We start from the raw sequence: 19,639 nt of genomic DNA, 5'->3' as shown, positions 1-19,639 counted from the left end.
TGTACTTAAAGGGTGAAGGTGCTCGGCCTTCGGGGACGGACCTCGTCCGTGAAGTTTGAAGGCTCCAAATCTTATACGTGTCCTGGTGAGGGTGCGCGGCCCACGGTGCGGACCTGCGCCTTTCGAAGTGAGGTCTCTAGGCCTTACAGGTAGGTGTCCAGGTGAAGCGTGCGTCTCTACCGCGTAGGGACCTGCTCAGTGCAGAGGCAGGGCGTGCTTCCCGCGGTGGACGAGCACACTCCATTCGGAGGGAGGGCATACGGCCCGCGGGAGTCTTGTTCCCTGTGAAGTGAGATGATGTGACACTCGCGGGAACGTGGGCCAAGCGTATGGTGTGAGGGCTCTCGGCCCTTGTCGTGACGTTCTCAGTGCGTCACGGTATAAGGCCAGCGCGGGGAACTGCTGCACCGTGTTGGGTGAGGGCATTCCACTGGCTTCTGGGACCTGCTCCGTCAGGGCTAAAGGCGGGACCCGCTTTGGTGACATCACGTGACCCTGGCGCGGACATGTTCCCTGCGTGCGGGGTGAGTGTGCGTGGCTGATTTGGATACCTGCTTACTGCGTTGGGGGACTAGAGACTTCATCGGTGTCCCCTTGAGGCACACGTCCAACCCTAGGGACCCGTTAATGGTAGAATGAGGTTGCACGTCCCGCAGTGGGGTGTCATGCACCATTCGGCTGCAGGGCCCGCGTCCCGCGTGTGTCCTGCTCCCTGTGGGGTGAGATCCCGCGGTCCGCTGGGGGCGACCTGCTCCTGAGGGGTGAGGGCGCTCGACCCCCGGGTGTTCTGCTCCCTGCGGGATGAGGTTCGGTGGTTCGCTGGGGACCACATACTCTAGTGGTGAGGGCGCCTGTCCCGCGGGGTTCCTGCTCCCTGTAGGGTGAGGTCCAACGTTCCGCTCTGGACGACCTCCTCTTCAGGGGTTATGGAGCGGGACCCACGGGTTCCTGCTTTCTGTGGGGTGAAGTCTCGCTGTCCCCAAGGGGCGACATGCTCTTCAAGCGCGGGTCGCGTGCCCCCCTGGGGTTCTGCTCCGTTTGGCGTGAGGTCCTGCGGTCAGCTTGGGGCGACCAGATCTTCAGAGGTGAAAACGCGCAACGGGTGTCCAGCATCCTGTGGGCTGAGGTCCCGCGGACGGCTGGAGGCGACATGTTGTTCAGGAGTGGGGCACGCATCCCGCTGGTGTCCTGCTGCCTGTGGGTGAGGTCCCAGGGTCTGTGGAGAGGACATGTTCTTGAAGGGTGAAGGCGCTCGGCCCGCTGGGACGGACCTGGTCCTTGAAGTGGGAGGGCTGCAAATCTTATACATGTCCGGGAGAGGGCGCCTGGCCAACGGTGCGGAGCTGTGCCTTTCGGAGTGAGGTCTCTAGTCCTTACAGGTGTCCAGGTGAGGCGTGCATCCCACGGTAGGTACCCGGTCAGTACAGAGGGAAGAAGTGCTTCCCGTGGTAGGCGAGCATACTCCATTTAGTGGGATGGCATACGGCCCACGGGAGTCTTGTTCCCTGTCATGTGAGATCATGTGACACTCGCGGGAACGTGGGCCAAGCTTACGGGGATGAGGGCTCACGGCCCTTGGTGTGACGTTCTCAGCAGGCCATAAGGGGAAAAGGCCAGCGTGGGGAACTGCGCCATCTGGAGTGAGGGCATTCAACTGGCTTCTGGGACCTCCTCTGTGAGGAATAAAGGCGCAGCACCCCGTTGTCGACCTGCTCCTGCGCGCTGAGGGCATGCGGTCCGAGGCACAGCGGGGGACGTGTTCCTGTGAGTTGAGGGCCCGTGGACCGCGGGGGTATTTCCTTGGTTCTGGGTACGGGTGCGCGTCACGCCATGGTACATGCTCCGTGCGGATCGAGGTGTCTAAGTCTTGTAGGTGTCCGGGTGCCAGTGCGTGTGCGGCGGTGGTTATCTGCTTAAGCGTGGTGAGGTGACCTGACCCTCGCGGGGACGTGCTCAGCCCGTGCGGCGAGAGGGCGCCCGGCATTTTGGAGTCCTCCTTAGTGCTTTTGAGGACTACAGACTTTATCAGTGTGCCCTTGAGGCGTGCGTCCATCCGTAGGGACCCGCTTAGTGTAGAGGGAGGTCGCACGTCCCGCAGTTGGGGATCATGCTCCATTAGGGTGCAGGGCGCGTGGAACGCGGGCATCCTGCTCCCTGAGGGGTGATGTCCCTCGCTCTGATGGGGAAGACGTAATCTTGAAGGGTGAGGGCTATCGGCCTGCGGAGGTCCTGCTCCCTGTGGCGTGAGGTCGCACGGTCCGTTGGGGACGACATGTTCTTAAAGTGTGAAGGCACTCGGTCCGCGGGGACGGATCTGGTCCGTGAAGTGTGAGGGCTCCAAATCTTATACGTGTCCTGGTGAGGGCGCGCGGCCCACGGTCCGGACCTGCGCCTTTCGAAGTGAGGTCTCTAGGCCTTACAAGTAGGTGTCCAGGTGAGGCGTGAGTCCCTACCGCGTAGGGACCTGCTCAGTGCAGAGGCAGGGCGTGCTTCCCGCGGTAGACGAGCATACTCCATTCGGAAGGAGGTCATACGACCCGCGGGAGTCTTGTTCCCTGTGAAGTGAGATGATGTGACACTCGCGGGAACGTGGGCCAAGCGTACGGTGTGAGGGTTCACGGCCCTTGGTGAGACGTTCTCAGTGCGCTATAACGGTATAAGGCCAGCGCGAGGAACTGCTGCGCCGTGTTGGGTGAGGGCATTCCACTGGCTTCTGGGACCTGCTGCGTCAGGGCTAAAGGCGTGGGACCCGCGTTGCTGACATCACGTGATCCTCGCGGGGACATGCTCCGTGCGTCCAGGGTGAGGACATGCAGCTGGTTGGGAGACATGTTTCGTGCTTTTGAAGACTACAGACTTTATCGGTGTCTGCTTGAAGTGCGCATTCCACAGAAGGGAACTGCTCAGTTTAGACTGAGGTCGCACGTCCCGCGGTGTGGGATCATACTCCATTCGGGTTCAGAGCACATGGCCCGCGTGGGTCCTGCTCCCTGTGGGGTGGGGGCCTGCGGTCCACTGTCGGTGACCTGCTCTTGAGGGGTGTGGGCCCGCGTTCTGCGAGAGTGGGGAGGTGGTGATGTTCCCCTGCCGTGTGATGGTGCGAGGCCCACTGTGGGTACGTGCTCCATGAAGAGCATGGCTTGCGTGTCGCCGGGCACGGCATTAGCTTCTTTTGGTTGGAGGGTGCGCGGCCCTCGGGAGTTCCTGCTTTGTGTGGGATAAGAGCGTGTTTGCCAAGTCAGGGTGACCTGCTCCGTGTGGGGCGAGAGCTCCAGACCTTATCCGTGTCAGGGTGTGGGCGTACGCCTCGCAGAGGTCCTGCTTGGTGCATAGTGAGGGCGCGCACCCCGCTGGGGGCCGTGCTTTGTGTGGGCTGAATGCTCCAGACTGTACTGGTGTCCCTGTTAGGGCTCTCAGTCGCGGGTTGGGCGGGATATCTGAGCACAGATAAAGGGGGTCATCCAGGAGTGCTTTCCTAGGGTATTCTGCAAATACTATGGTCGGTAAAATTCGTGTCCGAGGGACGTTGGTTTTAAAAATTCAGTTTATGGTGTCTGGCGTTTGCTTACTCGGAAAACTTCACTGCAGTTAAGCAAAGTGCAAAAAAATGTATTGGATCTCTACGTAACCCAACAGGTGGTGTGTGTATTCTTTTCTGTTTTGCACCATATATTTTGTCTCGCGTGTTTTTAAATCTGAAACCTGAAATCCTTCCCCAGCCCCGGTTTTTCAGGTTTGGATTTTACACCACAGGTGCGCAAGCTGCTCTCCACGTCGGAATCCAGCTTGCTGCTCATTTCCTATGGCCCATGAGCTAAGAGTGGGTGTACATCTTTAAATGTTTTTTTTTTTTTTTAAATCGAAAGAGGAATAGTATAAGTTGCCATGTGACTGTCACATGACGTTTAATTGTCAGTGCCCATGAGTAAAGTTGATGGGAACGCAGCTATGCTGTGCGTTTGTGTGTTGTCTAGGGCTGCCTTTGCCCTGCAAATGCAAAGTTACGTTCTGGACAGACAAAGCCAGAAATATTTACTATCTGGCCCTTTACAGAACAAGTTTGCCAACATCTGCTTTAAATTATAGGATGACACTTTTTACAGACATCTAAGCTAGATTTTGCCATTTTGTTTAACTTTTTATGTTGGAAAATTTCCAGCATATGTGAATGTAGTAAATGATATATAAATGAATAAAATAAATTCCTCTTACCCTTCATTCAGCTCATCTACACACCCCCTCATCCTCCTCACTGGATTAATTTTAAGCAAATTCCAGAACTTTTATCATTTCATCCGTACAGATTCCAGTGTACAGTTCTAGAAGACAAAGACTCTTAAACATATATAACCTTAATATCATTATCACTTTAAAATGATTAAAACCAATTATTTAATGTCATCAGTGTATGTTTAGTTGTATCGTAAGTGTTTTTGTTGTTTTTTGTTTTTGTTTTGTACAATAGATTTCTTTGAATCGGGTCAAAATACTGTCCACACTGGCAATTGGGTGATAGGGGCTGACCATTTTGGAATCATGTATCTGCAGAATGTTTGTCCTTGAAGGCGGTTAGGTATTTGCTAACTGCCCTCCATACCCCACCTTGTGCAAGTTTCTGGGCACAGGGCTGTGTGTCTAGGGCCCATCTATTCTGTCCCCTTACCCACATTGCCAAAAACGTGACTGAAGGCGCTCAAGAAACTTGACTTCAAATAAATGCATTGCAACCTCAAGTTACTTTATCAGACTTGAGGAATAAGACAGGGAAGCAATATTTCCTTTTTATTTGGCGTAAAATCACTTGCGTGCAGGCTAATTCAATCAAAACTGCTTTTCTTCCTGATTCTACTAAGTCGTTTTGGAAAAGCATCTTAATAGTAACTTAGTTTCTATAACTTGAATATCTGGAAGTAAATGTGTACCCAGACATCTTTTGAGGGTTAGTGAATTATTATGCGTACATCCTTTAGCCTTAGAAAGGGTGGTGGATAGTGTTTTGAGGAAATGAGGAGAAAGCAGAAGTCAGAAGAAAGCTGGTGACCTGTCCCCTTACAGAAAAATAAGAAATACGATGCCTACCTCATTGGGCTTTTATTGAGCTCAAAGGAGTGCTATGTGCCAAAAATTACGTACAGAAGAAAGGCATTATTTTTATTAGCAGTGGCTTGATAATGAGAAATAGTATGTCTTAGTGTCCCCAGTTCTCCTTTAGTAGTGTATTACATAGTGTATGTTTAAACAAAGGGTATTGTATTACCTAATGAAAAAACCATAATATGTACCGTAAGTGTGTGCGCTGTTTTAAGTAGCATTAGATATTTGGGTCTAATAACAAGGGAAACTCACAAATAACAAATGTAAAAAGCAAATTATTGAGAGCTAATTTGTGAAAATCTTAAATGTATTTTTTTTAAAAGAATGAAGGATTTATATATTCAAACTTCCAAACTGTGCTTTATGAATAATTCATTTTCAAATGAGGTATAATTAACATGGACATTAAAATTGCAGCTGAGAAATACAGATTGCTCTTCACAACATCACGTTGCAATGCCAAGCAAACAATATAAAAAAATATATATATATAGGGATGAGACTGTAGCCAAAGATGGTTCAATTTGAAATCAAAGTGCATGGGATTGCCTTGCTATCATAAGAGTTATTTCCTGAGTAATGCAGTATATTTTCTTTCTCTCTCTCTGCACACTCCAATATGTGTAGATTTTTCTAACTTCCTTCAATTCCCTTCTCTTCCCTTCCATCCTCTCCCCTCCCCTTCCCCTCTCTTCCTCCCTTCCTTTCTATCATCTATCTCTATGTGTCATGCTTATCTTCTATCTATCATATCTACCTAGCTTCCTTACTATCATATCTGTTGTCTGTCTGTCTGTCTGTCTGTTAATCTATCTGTCTGTCTGTCTGTCTGTCTATATCTATATCTGTCCATCTATCTATCTGTTATCTGTACAAAGCAACTAAAGTCAGCTTTAGATTTGAATTAGAATCAGACACCAAGCATCATTTAATTCTCACGTAGGTATCATAATACGTTCTTCGGTGTTGTTCGGACTCCCAGATTTCGTTGAGAACATCTCCGATGTGAACGGAACAGACATCTGGCCTGCCTCTTTCTGCATGGGGAGTGCGGTAGGTGCGCCCACCTTTGTTCCCCTCTCCACCCTACTTGCGTTCTTGTCACACTGCTGTCCTCGAAGTGCAGCCCCAGCAGCCCCTGGGCATCTGCTAGAAATGCAAAGTCTCAGGCCATGCCCCAGACCTACTGATCAGGAACTCTGACACGAGCCCTGCCAGGTCTATGTTTTAATAAACCCTCCAGAGGATGCTAATACACACGCAAGTGTGGCTTCTCCACCCGCAGCCCTGGAAGCACAAGTGTGTGCCCTTACCATACTTACCCTAAACGGAGCCACAAGCACACAACAATATTATCAATTAAGTTAAGGAAATATATTTAAATATACATAATGGTAACATATAAATATTTTATATTTAACTTATATCATACAAACATTTAATATTCAAACATATTATGTTACATATAATAATAACATATACTAAACATATTCATGGTTTATAAACCATGAAATAAATAAATATGTATAATACACATGCACACGTTATGCTCTGTTCACCAAGTGGATGCTCAAGGGAGTGATGTAAAGCTTACGCAGGTGGTGCTGATTCTCTGTCCTGGAGCAGAATTGCCCGCTTCCTTCCTTCCCTTCCATGGCCTCCTGATGAAGCATCTGTCTCAGCCCCCAACGGCAAGGCTTACTGATCTTCCAACACCCTGAGCCCCCTTCCATCCCCTTGTATTTGGAACGACTTTCTGAGTCTTTTCTGCCTGAATTCATTCTTTCCCAGAGAAAAAGCTTCTACTTCCTAGCCCCTAGAACCCTCATGGCAGTTTAAACTGCACTTCTTAGAGCCTTGTCTACTGTGTCTGCAAGTGTGCCAGAAAGTGGGTTTGTCAGTCAGGTCCAGCTGAGCAGACAGAGGATAGAGGCCACAGCCTGCCCTCAGTTCCAGACCTACGCCAAATGTGTGCCAGGAGCCGTCCTGTGTTGCCTGTCATCTCACGGCTGGGCTGGACATCTCATGCCTGTCTGAGGGAGCTTTGATGCTGGGCTCTTCCTGGTTGCAGATGTGGATCCAGCTGCTGTACAGCGCCTGCTTCTGGTGGCTGTTCTGCTACGCAGTGGATGCCTACCTGGTGATATGGAGATGGGCAGGACTGAGGAATGTGCTGCCAGAATGAGCTGGGATTTCTGCCCTAGTTCCATCTCATGAGGGAAGTGTGGAGCTACCACCGAGCATTTGAAAGTGTTAAGGCAGGTGCCCTCAGTCAAACTATCATTTGTCCCCTCCACCCAGAAATATCTAGGATAGCTCATTTGTGTCAGAGGCCAAAGGCAGATTCAAAATATTGAGGAGTTCAAAACCTTGAAAATAAGTAATTCAAGAATTTAAATATTTGGTACTGAAGAAATACTAAGAAACGATTAGTGCAAATATAAGCAATTTGTGATTGTATATAAAGGTCGGAGGAAAAACATTCTTCTGATAATATATTGACACTTTATGCTAAACACAGAATTGAGACACTGGAGTTTCAGGTGGCTGTCAGGAGGGGATCACACAGTGGCTAATAAGTTGGGCACTGGTGGCTTTGAACTCCTGCCCAAGTGCTCGGTAGCTGTGTGACTGTTGGCAAATTGCTTAACCTCTCTAGACCTCTGTTTTCTCAGCTGTTAAATGGTACCCACCTCATAAGGCCACTGGCAGGAGCAAGTAAATGCAGTGAAATATGTACATGGACAGTGCCTGGCACGTAGTAGGCTCTCCGTAGGAGTCGCTGCTACTGTAGCTGGGATGTGAATGTGTGTTGAGGAAACAGCAACACACAAGAGAACTTGTGTGACAGACATGCTGGACGCAGAAGGGCAGGGCGAGCATCCAGGTCTTCTGGCTCCAAGTCCAGTAAGCATTTGTCCCCCACCAAGTTCAGGGTCTGCTCGAATCAGGGCCCCTTTGGATGGAGCCCCTGCGTGCTTTCTAGCAACAATTTTACAAAGTTCACACGTTAAAAAGGGTAAAATCCAGCAGTTTTTAGTATATTCCCACTGTTATGCAACCATCACCATCATTTAATTTTATGATGTTCTAAACATCCCAAGAAGAATCACTGTGCCAGTTACCAGTCACTCACCATTCTACCAACTTTCCAGCCTCTGGCAACCACAAATCTACTATCTGTCTCCACGGATTTGCATGTTCTGGACATTTCATTTAAATAGAATCATAAAATATGTGACCTTGTGTGTGTGGCTTTTTAAACAGCATAATATTTTCAAGGTTTATCCATGTTGTAGCAAGTGTCAGTACTTTATTCCTACTATGGTCTGAATATTTGTGTCCCCCCAAATTTGTATGTTGAAATAGTCTTAGGAGGTGGGGCTTTTTGGGAGGTGATTAGATCAGGAAGGTGGAGTCCTTGTGAATGTGGTTAGTGCTTTTATAAACGAGACCCCAGAGAGTAGTCTTGTCCCTTCCACTGTGTGAGGAGACAGAAAGTGTCATCTGTGATCCAGAATGGTCCCTCAGCAGACACTGAATCTGCCAGCACCTTGATTTTGCACCTCCAGCCTCCAGAACTGTGATAAATATAACATCTGTTGTTGATAAGCCACCCAGTTTTTGGTATTTTGTTACAGCAGCCCAAATAGGCTAAGACAATTCCTTTTTATTGCTTAATAGCATTCCGGTGTATGAATATGCTATATTTTGTTTTTTTCATTTATCAGTTGATGAGCATTTAGGGTGTTTCCATTGTGCTTAGTATTAGGAATACTGCTTCAATGAACATTTGTATACTAGTGTTTGTGTGAACATGTTTTCATCATATACTCCTGGATATACACCTGGGAGTGGAGTTGCTGAACCACATGGTAACTCTAGGTATAAACTTGTAAGAAACTGCTAAACTGCCCTCCAAAGTGACTGCGCCATTTTGCCCGCAGTGTATGAGATCCAGTTTCTCCCCAGCCTCGCTAACACTTCTTATCTGTTCATTTCTTTTAATTTTAGCTGTCCTAGGGTGGGTGAGGTGGTAACTCATTGTGCTTTTGATTTCAGCAGTTCCTAATAATGTTGATCATCTTTTTGTGTGCTTGCTGGCCATTTGCATACCTTCTTGTAGAAATGTCTATTCAACTGCTTTGCCCATTTTTAAATTGGATTATTTGTCTTTTTATTATGGAGTTGTAAGGGTCCATTATATATTCTAGATACAAGTACCTTATTAGATGTGTGATTTGCAAAGTTTTTCTCCCATTTTGTGTGTTGTTTTTCCACTTACTTCATGGTATCGTTTGAAGCACAAGAGCTTTTCATTTTCATGAAGTCCAATTTAAAATTGTTTTTCATAAGTTTATTATGCTCTTGCGGTCGTATTTAAGAAACCATTGCCTAACCCAAGGTCACAAAGAGTTATACCTATGTTTTCTTATGGTTCAAACACTTCCTTTCGGTCTGCATTAGTCTATTTCTGCTGCTTATAACAAAATCCACAGAACTGGGCAATTAATAAAGAACACGAAATTTATTGCTTACAGTTTCTGAGCCTGGGACATCCAAAGTCCAGGGAACACATCTGGTGAGGATCATGGTGGTGACTTCAGTGACGTGGGGTATCACCTTGTGGAATAGCAGAGCAGAGAAAACAAGAGACAGAGACCAACTTCCTCATTCTCTCTCCTTTTAAAGCCCTCAGAACCACGCCTCTGACCACCATTACTAATGCATTCACTACTGCACGGTCCTACAATCTAATCACCTCTTCAAGTCCCCACCTTCCAATTACCATAATAGGATTTCCTACTGCATAACGGTCACAGTGGGCGCCAAGTTTCTAATACATGAAACTTGGGGGACACATTTCAAGCTTCAGTGAATTTTGGGGGGACATAATTCAATGCATTACAAAGTCTATTTAGGTCCATTTTGAGTTAATTTTTGTGTACAAGTGAGGAATGGGTACATCGTTATTCTATTGCATATGGGTTTCCCTTTGTTCCAGCACCATTTTTTGGATAAATTCACTTTTAAAACAAACATCAGTAAACAAATAGAGATTATATGCAGATTGTAGAATATATTGAGTAGTCTAGCTAGATCCCTGTTCTAAAATCATTGACGTCACTTATATGTGTCACATCATCATTATCTTTGATCTCTCTCTCCTTTCTTTTAGTGCTTACTTCATTATCTATGGTTTTTCCTTCCTTTTTTTTTTAACTTATATACCAAATTCTTACACATCTGTATAGAACACAGATATGCCTGGCTGTGAAAGTCCTCCAGAGAAGATGGTCAAAACCAAAGGCAGCCAACCAGGTGGATCAGTGAGGATCCACAATTTTCTTTTGTGTGTGTGTCCTTGTCTGGTTTTCGATCAGAGTAATGCTGGCCTCATAAAATGCGTTCGGAAGTATTCCTCCTCAATGTCTAGAATAATCTGAAGATAAGTGGTATCAACTCTTCTTCAAAAGCTTGGTAGAATTCAGCAGTGAAACCATCAGGTCCTGGAATTCCTTTTAATGGACGATTTTATATAACTGATTCCATTTCCTCACTTGTTTTTGGTCTGTTCAGATTTTTTATTTCTTCATAATTGTATTTCTTCAGGAATTTATTCATTTCCTCTGTTATCATATTTGTTGGTGTATAGTTATTCATAATAGACCCTTATGATCTTTTGAATTTTTGTGGCATCACCTATAATGTGTCATTTTTTATTTCTCATTTTATTTATTTGAATCTTCTCTTTTTTTCTTGGTTAATCTGGCTAAAGTTGGGCCAAGTTTGTTTATATTTGGAAAAAACAACTCTTCGTTTAATTGACCTTTTCAATTGTTTAAATTTCTATTTCATTTATTTCTACTCTGAGCTTACTAACTTCTTTCCTTCTGCCAATTTCGGGTTTAATTTGTTGTTTTTTCTCTAGTGCCTTTAGGTTGTTTATTAGAAAACTTTCTTTTTCTATAAAGGAATTTAGTGCTGTAAACTTTCCTCTCCAAACTGCTTTTGCTGTGTCCCATAGGATTTTGTATGATATGTTTCCATTCTAATGTGTGTCATAAAACTTTTTAATTTCCCTTTTAATTTCTTCATTAACCCATTGGTTGTTTAGGAGGGTATTGTTTAATTTCAAAGTATTTGTATAGTTTCTAAGTTTTTCTTGTTCATTCTAGCAAATGCTGTTGAGAAGGGTATGGATAGGGCCAGAGGCAAGGTAGTGATCCAGCTGGATGAACAGGAAATGGGGGTGTCACAGAGCAGCTGCACAGCATGTCCTCAATATGCCCGCTAGTGGGTGGATAAGGGGCATGTTTTTTTCACTAATTTAGCCTGTGTTCCCGTGCTGGGCTAACCGATGACATAGTCAAAGGAATCCTTGGAACCTGACTTTGCTCAGAACCTTATCCATATCTCCACACAGTTATGTGTCACTTAATGTTGAGGATCTGTTCCATGAAATGTGTCATTAGGTGGTGTCATCACTGCGTGAACATCATAGAGAGTACCTACACGAACGTAGATGGTATAGCCTAGTACACACTTAGGCTATATGGTATAGTCATTATAATCTGATGGGACCGCTGCCGTGTATGCTGCTCATTGTTGGCTGAAATGTTGTTATGCAGAGCATGAATATACGTGTGTGTTTGTGTATTTTTTCCTTTTTGCAAAAATTGTTGCAGCATGCATTGAGGTCACAAGACACCCAGGTATAAAATAGAAAAGACAGACACGATTTTCTCAGGACCCTGTGGACAGCTCAGCCATGTGACATTTCCTTTCACATCAAGATTAAGTATCCCTTTCATTCTAGAAGAGCTGTTCCAGAAAGCATCTGGATTTGGACTTTTGGAGTCACAAAGCTGCAGATGCACTTAGAGCACCCTGTGACCTTGGTATCTGGGTTGCCCAGGGGTCTCTGATAGTTGTTGCTGTACCTTCTTAATCTCTCCTTGAGCATTCTCTCCGACCTGATGAGGCACAGCTCCACCTCTCATTCTAGAAGCAGAGAGGCTAGCTACTTGCTTTTACATCCTCTCTTGCAGCTAGAGCAGGGTGCATGACTTGACAGTGCCAGTCAGATATGTCTCCAGAGTCTCTGAGTTAGAAGTGAGTGCCCAACGGAATGGGTGGCAGAGAAGCGGTTCTGAAGGAGCAGTGGCAGCAGTAGTGGCAGCAGGCAGGTCTGTGCTGGGAGGTGCATTGAGTGTGCTTTGAGGGGAGGGTCCAGGTTCCAGTTTCAGGGTGTGGGCAGTATCCACTGCTTTCTTTGTCATCCTCTTGGCCAAGATTTGCAGCCTGATGTTGGCAGTTCTGTGTAGGTGCAATATTGGTTCCCAGAGATTCTCAGGCTGCCGCAATCCCTCTCAATACTTTTTGGATTCCGTTAGCCAGTCAGTTTCTGCAGCTTGCAAATCAGAATCCCGACTTATCTGATTATGCAGTGAAAGGGACCCCTCCAAGACAGGACACTGAGCATCACCAGCGTACGCCCAGAGCATGATGCTTTTGACTGGGGTGAGCTGCGAGAGGAAGAGGGTGAGCGGACACCTTCTCACAGCAACTCGACACTCACTGGGCATGGAGAAATGCACATCAGAGACGTCGTGTATAAAGTCGACCTAGGGAACAAGGAGACGATGATTGAGCAAGCAAAGGAAGAAATGAGATAATTGGCTTGGGGCCATTTCTGTGGAAGCCTCGTTGCTGCAGGGGCCGTAAAGTCACAGGAGGCTTGTTTTGTTATTGTTTTCACGATGACCGACGTTAGAGCACGTTGAGATGCTAAGGGGAATGATCCCGTGGAGGGAACACGATGATGATAGTGGGATGGAGGGACAACTGCAGGAGGGACGTTCTCTCTTCAGGGAGAGCAGGAAGTGGGACATATAGCCAGGAGTCTGGGCTGGTCTGTGAGGATGAGGCTGTGACAGAGGGGAGTCTGGCTGTAAAGATGAAACTGTGACCATGAGACAGCTCCCATCTGACTTTAATTTACTGGCCATTTTATCAGCCAGTTTAGTTGTCACACCATCAAAAGCTTTAAGTCTACTCATCTCCCCCAGTACAGAGTAAGGTATCACCATCATCGTCACCGTCTACGACTGTGCAGTGATGGTAGGATATATACACTCAGCTACTGTCCTGACTGTCTCTGAATAAGTACCTTCTGCTTGAGGACAACTATATTCCTAACCAAGGCCTCAATCTTCAGAGCGTTAACATCAAGTCAGGTCACTACAAACACAGCATTCGGTCTCAGAATCTCTTTAGCTTCTTCTTCTAAGAGTTCTTCCTGAAATAACGGGAGTGGAACATTCTACTCTTAACTGGGTCTGGCGAGCTTCTGGCAAAATAATGCTCTTGAATGAAGCCTAAAGCCACGTGGTTTGTGGGAGGCCACCTTTGTCACTTATAACCCCTCTTCCCATTTCTGGCGGTGACTGGCTGGCCACTCCACTACCTCCGAAGCTGGTGTCTTAGGGGACTCACTATATACAATGTCAGGTCAAGTCTGGCTGTGGCTGGGGGAACCTTTATCCCTGCTTGAAATTCCTGCCCATGTAAGCCCTGAGTTGAACGAATAAACCAAGCCCAAGGTCCAAGGTGAACTCTTTCCCTTTCCTTTCTCTGCTGTCAGGAAAAGCTTCAGCAAAGCCAAGTGCCTCAAGCCATCTCAACACGTGCCTTCTCCCAGTCTTACTTAAAAGTGCCTTCTCCCAGTCTCACTTAAAAGTTCTATCTCGGCCCCTTCAAAACGGAGCTACGACGTTCAATGCTCCAGCAAAACGTCCTGTTCTCTCTGCGTATGAGGAAGTTCTGCTGCTGTGCTGCTGCCTCAGTGACAGCGGGCCAGGCTGAGTTCAGGAGCCGAGGCTGGGCTGTGCAGGCGTCCTGTCCTTACCTCGCCAGCATGATGTTGGAGTTGGGGTTGCTGGTGGCCTGCCTGGTGGGACTCCACTTGATGGTTTATATCTCTTTGCTGTGAGCTTGCAGGTCGTGCACACACGTGTCCTGCTTCATGCTCCAGATCTAGAGAACACAGTGGTAACAATATGAGCAAGCTATGTCCCTCCAGTGAGCCAAGAGACTGCTGGCTGTGAACCGTACACAAGCCATTGGAGTGTCCCACTGGAAAAAACAGCAGGTCATTGCCCAGGAAGGGCTGGGACTCCTAGCAGGACCCTTGACTGGTACATCAGAGTTCACTGGGCGAGAGCTAATCTGACAGTCAGTAATGGGACAAATTATAGAGGAAGGAAGAGGACTCAGTACAGATAACCCCCACATGTGAGACTTGCGTTCAGTACTGTGGGCTGTTTAGGGTAAAAGAGCTCATCCCTACAGATGCCAACTTTACCTTTAATGTCATGTCATCAGAGTAGGATGCTAGCAACATTCAAGAAGGATCCCATTTAATAGCATTGACCTCATTCTGAAAAATAGAACGGGTTTGGAAAGGATATCAAGGCCTGAGAACAGACCCAGTGGCTATCCAGCAGGGGGCAGTAGCGCTCTGTCATCATGGTGGCCGTCCACCAGGTGGCAGTAGCACTCTGTCACCCTGCCGTCCACCAGGAGGCAACAGTGCTCTGTCATCCGGACGACCATCCACTAGGGGCAATAGTGCTCTGTTATCCCAGCAGCTGTCCACAAGTGGGCAGCAGTACTTTCTCATCCTGCTTACCGTCCAGCAGGGGGCAGAAGCCCTCTGTCATCTGGCCGACCATCCACCAGGGGGCAATAGTGCTCTGTCATCCCAGCCGCTGTCCACCAGGGGCAATAGTGCTCTGTAACCACTCTGGCTGTCCTCATGGGAGCAGTAGCACTCTCTCATCCTGCCTGCTGTCCACCAGGGGGCAGTAGTGCTCTGTCATCCCAGGGGCTGTCCACAAGGGGGCAGTAGCACCCTCTCTTCCTTGCTACCCTCCACCAGGGGGCAGTAGCACTCTCTCAACTTCCCTATGGTCAACCGGGGGCAATAGTGCTCTGTAATCCCAGCAGCTGTCCACAAGTGGGTAGCAGTAGTTTCTCATCCTGCTAACCATCCAGCAGGGGGCAGAAGTGCTCTGTCATCTGGCCGACCATCCACCACAGGGCAATAGTGCTTTGTCATCCCAGCCACTGTCCACCAGGGGACAATAGTACTCTATGATCCCAGTGGCTGTCCTCAAGGGGGCAGTAGCATTCTCTCATCCTGCCTACCGTTCACCAGGGATCAGAAGCGCTCTGTCATCATGGTGGCCGTCCACCAGGGGGCAGTAGCACTCTGTCACCCTGCCATCCAGCAGGGGGCAGTAGCACGCTCTCACCCAGCCATCCACCAGGGGGCAACAGGGCTCTGTCACCCGGCCGACCATCCACCAGGGGCTATGTTGCTCTGTAACCCCCCTGCCTATCCTCAAGGGAGCAGTAGCACTCTCTCATCCTGCCTACCGTCCATCAGGGGGCAGTAGTGCGATGTCATCCCAGTGACTGTCCTCAAGGTGGCAGTAGCACTCTCTCATCCTGACTACGGTTCACCAGGGGCCAGTAGTGCTCTGTCATCCTGCCATCCACCAGGGGGCAATAGTGCTCTGTCATCCCAGTGGCTGTCCACAAGAGGGTAGTAGCACCCTGTCACTCCAGCAGCTGTACACAAGTGGGCAGTAGCACTCTCTCATCCTGCCTACCGTCCACCAGAGACTGCTGCTGGGGGCAGTAGCGTTCTGTCATCCTGCTGGCCATCCTCCAGGGGAAGCAAGATTCTGTCATCCTGCTGACCGGCCACCTGGGACTTTCCCCAAAAGCAAAGCAAAGAGCCTGGGAGGCCATGCGTTTTCCTTTTTCATCACTTTGCCTTGTTCATTTATATAAAAGGACAGCCATATACCACAAATGAGCAGCCACCCTCATCAATATTTCTTGAAGGGAAAAAATTCCATACTAGGAAGGAAGCAAATGAAGAATTCACATACAGTATAGGTAGCAAATAAAAACACCAAAACCACAGCTGTTTTAAAACTGGACATGGAAATCACTTCCCTGTGCATTTTTAATGCTACAGCTACTGCTTCTATCTAAATCTGCTACCTTTTTCTGGCGAGTGGCAGTGGCCGGGGGTCAATGCAGACAAATGAAACCCCTCATCCACGGTGCGGTTCCACGGGGAACAGGAGGCCCGTGTGCCCCAAGTGCACGAGCACACGCCAGAGCCCAGAGGGTGGCTCTGTAAGAACACACAGGAGAAACAAAACCCACCCAAGGGGCTTGCCCTCTAGTGCAAACAGCCTGGAAATACAAAGGGCAGGGGAGTTCTACCAGGCAGCTCAGCATGCTGGGTGCACAAAGGAACAGGACTGTTCCTGAGGGCCACCAGGGCCCCGAGATCCCGAAGCTAAGCCCCGGGGGACAAAGGCAAATGTACACGGCAGGCAAGGGAGAGGGGGACACACAGGGAACACGGTTCTACAAAGGAACAGCCTGTGGCAGAGGAACACTGTGCCGCACATGGAGACCAAGTAGAAGGTGCACCCACAAGGGTCTTTTCCTTAGGGTGACTGTAGGGCCCCATCTGCTCAGGACAATCCCACAATATTATGCCTGCTGTCCAGCCCAACAATTAACTAACTTCACACTCATAATTCATTTTCTAAATAATTTCACACACCTAAGAACTCTGGTTTGGAGGATAAATTATATGGTCACACTACTTTTTAAGGAAACTGAGTTGTGAAGGGTGTGAAGCAAAGAAGTGGCAGGGCCACATCAGTGTTCCACATGGCACGGATGGCCTGGGAAAAGGGAGGAAGAAAGCCTGGAGTCCAGGGAGTGGGCTCCTGTGTGATCAAGAGGAGGATGAAAGGGTCAGATTGAAGAGTGGCATGTGCACAGAGGTGCCTGTGATTGCCCAGGGGTGTGTAAGTGTGCAGACGTGTGTAAGTGCATGGATGTGTATGAATACATGGACATGTGTCTAAGCAAGTGGCCATGTATGCTGGTGTGCATATGTAGATGTGAGTGTCCAGGAGTGTGAGTGGGCATGCATGTGAGTCCAAGGAGTGGGCACCTGTGAGCCAGGGGAGGAAGAAGGGGTCAGAATGGAGAGGGGATAAAGTGTGGACCTGTGTGTGAGCGTGCAGACGTATGCGTGCACACATGTGTGCGCAAGTGAACATGAGTGTGCATGACTTTGTGTGCATGTGCACAAGTGTCCATACGTGTGAGTCCGCATACGTCTGCACGTGTGTGTGAGAATGTGGCCGTGTGGGGGTGTTCATACACGTACATGAGTATCCAGGCGTGTGAGTGGGCATGCATGTGAGTGTGTGTGGGTTTTCATACACATACATGAGTGTCCAGGCATGTGAGTGTGCGTGCGAGTACGCTTGAGTGTGCCTGCGTGTGTGCGAGTGTGTATGCATGTATGTGTGTGCGTGCATGTGCTCGAGTCTGGAGGTGTGAGTGAGTTCATGCATGTGTGGGAGTGTGGGCGTGTGTCAATGTGCACAAGGGTAGCTGGTTCTGGCTGCGGATGCTGACAGGAGAATCGATGGGTAGGTTTCTTGGGGCCCAGGAATTTGGAGCCAGTCACCATGAACTGTCTCAAGCTGAACCCTCCTGGGAATGGAGCGCCACCTCCACCCACCCGCCACTCTCAGCCCAAGTCACAATTACTAGGAAGCATCGAGAAGTGGCTCCAAAGTCTCAGGAAGAAGTAGGCTCAGCCACATTTCGCTTGAGGCTTGTTCCAACGATTAGCCACAAGGAGAGCCATTTAAAGAGCCAAGTGGTGGCACGGTGGTAAAATCCCGGGCACGGCAGCTGGAAATCACATAGCTATGTGACCTTGTACCCTACGGCACACACAGACTGCGGGCAGCACTATTAAAAGATCGCAGATCATCCAGGATTAGTGGTGAAACAAGTTTAGACCAGAAAACGCAAGTGTCCCTTTGTAACCACAGCCAGATATTCATGGGGCAATGGATACCTGTGCTCCAAAGAACCTTCTTTTGGAAGCAGGAACGCATTGGGCTGGGAGCTGAGACTGGTGGGTAGTAATGAAAGGCAAAGGCACTGAGGACAATGGAATTGAATTCCCTTAAATTGGGGGCATGATGGCAACTCCCCAGGGGCTTTGATCAGACCCCTCTGCTTTAACAGGGGATCCCCAAACATAGTATTTCCATTCTCTGCTGACACTCCCCATCTATTCACTTATTACAAGCATCTTTTCCTTTATATCCTCGTACATTTTTTTCATAGCCTTTGCCACAAAGTCCAACATCTAGATCACCTCAGGGTCACTTTTTCTCACTGCCTTCCCGTCACTGATTTAATCCAGCTGCCTAGGGTAGCTGCAACAGTTCAAGAGCAAAGGTCTGCAGAGGAACTGGTCTGCTGTCATGGCATCCTTTGATTCTAGGTAAAAAAAATATATATATAAAAAGGCTCCCGCATCACATTCTCATGAACTCAAGTCTGAAACTCAGAAGTCCCACTTACTGTGTGTCCTTGGAAGGTTTTGACTGGGCGGTCACAGCCAAGTCTGCATACATGAATACACATGTCTGTGTTACAGGAGGCAAAGGTAGTGTTGTGCTGCCAGTCCACATCAAGAGCAGGGGCTGTGGAGCAGGAAAGACAGGGAGGACGCTGACATTTATCAGCTGTGCACAGAGCTCAGCTGACTTAGAACAATTGACAGCATGGTGGAGAAGCCATATCTAGTAACACGATAAAACATCTTCCCTCGTGAACTGACTCTTAGGTTTAAAGACCTTAAAGACCCTCTCCTCCCACATTTGCAGGGACGACAAGATGCCTCTGGAGAGAGGCCCCGTGGCCCTTTCTGTGCCCCACGACATGCAGCATCTCTTGCTCCCACGGCACAGGTGAGAAAGGGCAGGTGAGGTGTGCTGGCTGCCTGCCCCCGCACCTTCCTGCTTGAGCAGTATCACCACGGTGGGCCTTTTAGACTTGCTTTCACAGAGAGAGCAGGAAAAAGAAGAGGAAAAAGATTTCATAGCCTTTGCTCAAGACACCCCAATTAAAAAAAAAAAATCCTGCAACACATTAATGCATCCCATGGATTCGGGGATAATTAGAGTCAACAAGAATCCCATATTAGGGATGAAATTGGGTGAAAGGTTCAGGACTCGTGAGGAACACCCTCCCTGAGTCCAAGAGACCCTCGGCTCTGCTGAGGGTTTTGAGGTGACTGCCCTCTGGTCACTCCCCGCTAGACCTCTCCATGTCCCAGCTTTCCCAACTCCTTAATCTAGTGTGAGCCCTGCCCCTGAAGGGACCTCAGAAGTAACGACGATGGGAACAATACAAAGGTTAACTAATGCTGCACTTTAGTTACGTTCTCATTCTCTACTTTCTGGGTTCTTTGCTGAGACAGCAGCAGCAAATCCAGACAATTTCCAATGCACCGAAATGCCCAGGGCCATTGTTAAAAGCCCAGCCCTCGTTCTGTCCTCAGAGCCAGTGCCCCAAGATGTTGGAAGAACACGTAAAGACCAGGTGGTGAAGGCAGAGCGGCCAGACTCCA

General features: G+C 48.2%; 1 pseudogene; it reads right to left on the bottom strand.

The window, feature by feature from the left end:
• Positions 1-2,903: 2,903 nt before the first annotated feature.
• LOC134369016 (F-box-like/WD repeat-containing protein TBL1X) overlaps positions 2,904-19,639 on the bottom strand; it is a 28,475-nt pseudogene continuing 11,739 nt past the window's right edge.

This window comes from Cynocephalus volans, unplaced genomic scaffold (assembly GCF_027409185.1).
Source record: "Cynocephalus volans isolate mCynVol1 unplaced genomic scaffold, mCynVol1.pri scaffold_35, whole genome shotgun sequence".
Taxonomy (NCBI): Eukaryota; Metazoa; Chordata; class Mammalia; order Dermoptera; family Cynocephalidae; genus Cynocephalus; species Cynocephalus volans.
This window is presented reverse-complemented; position numbering and strand designations above follow the sequence as displayed.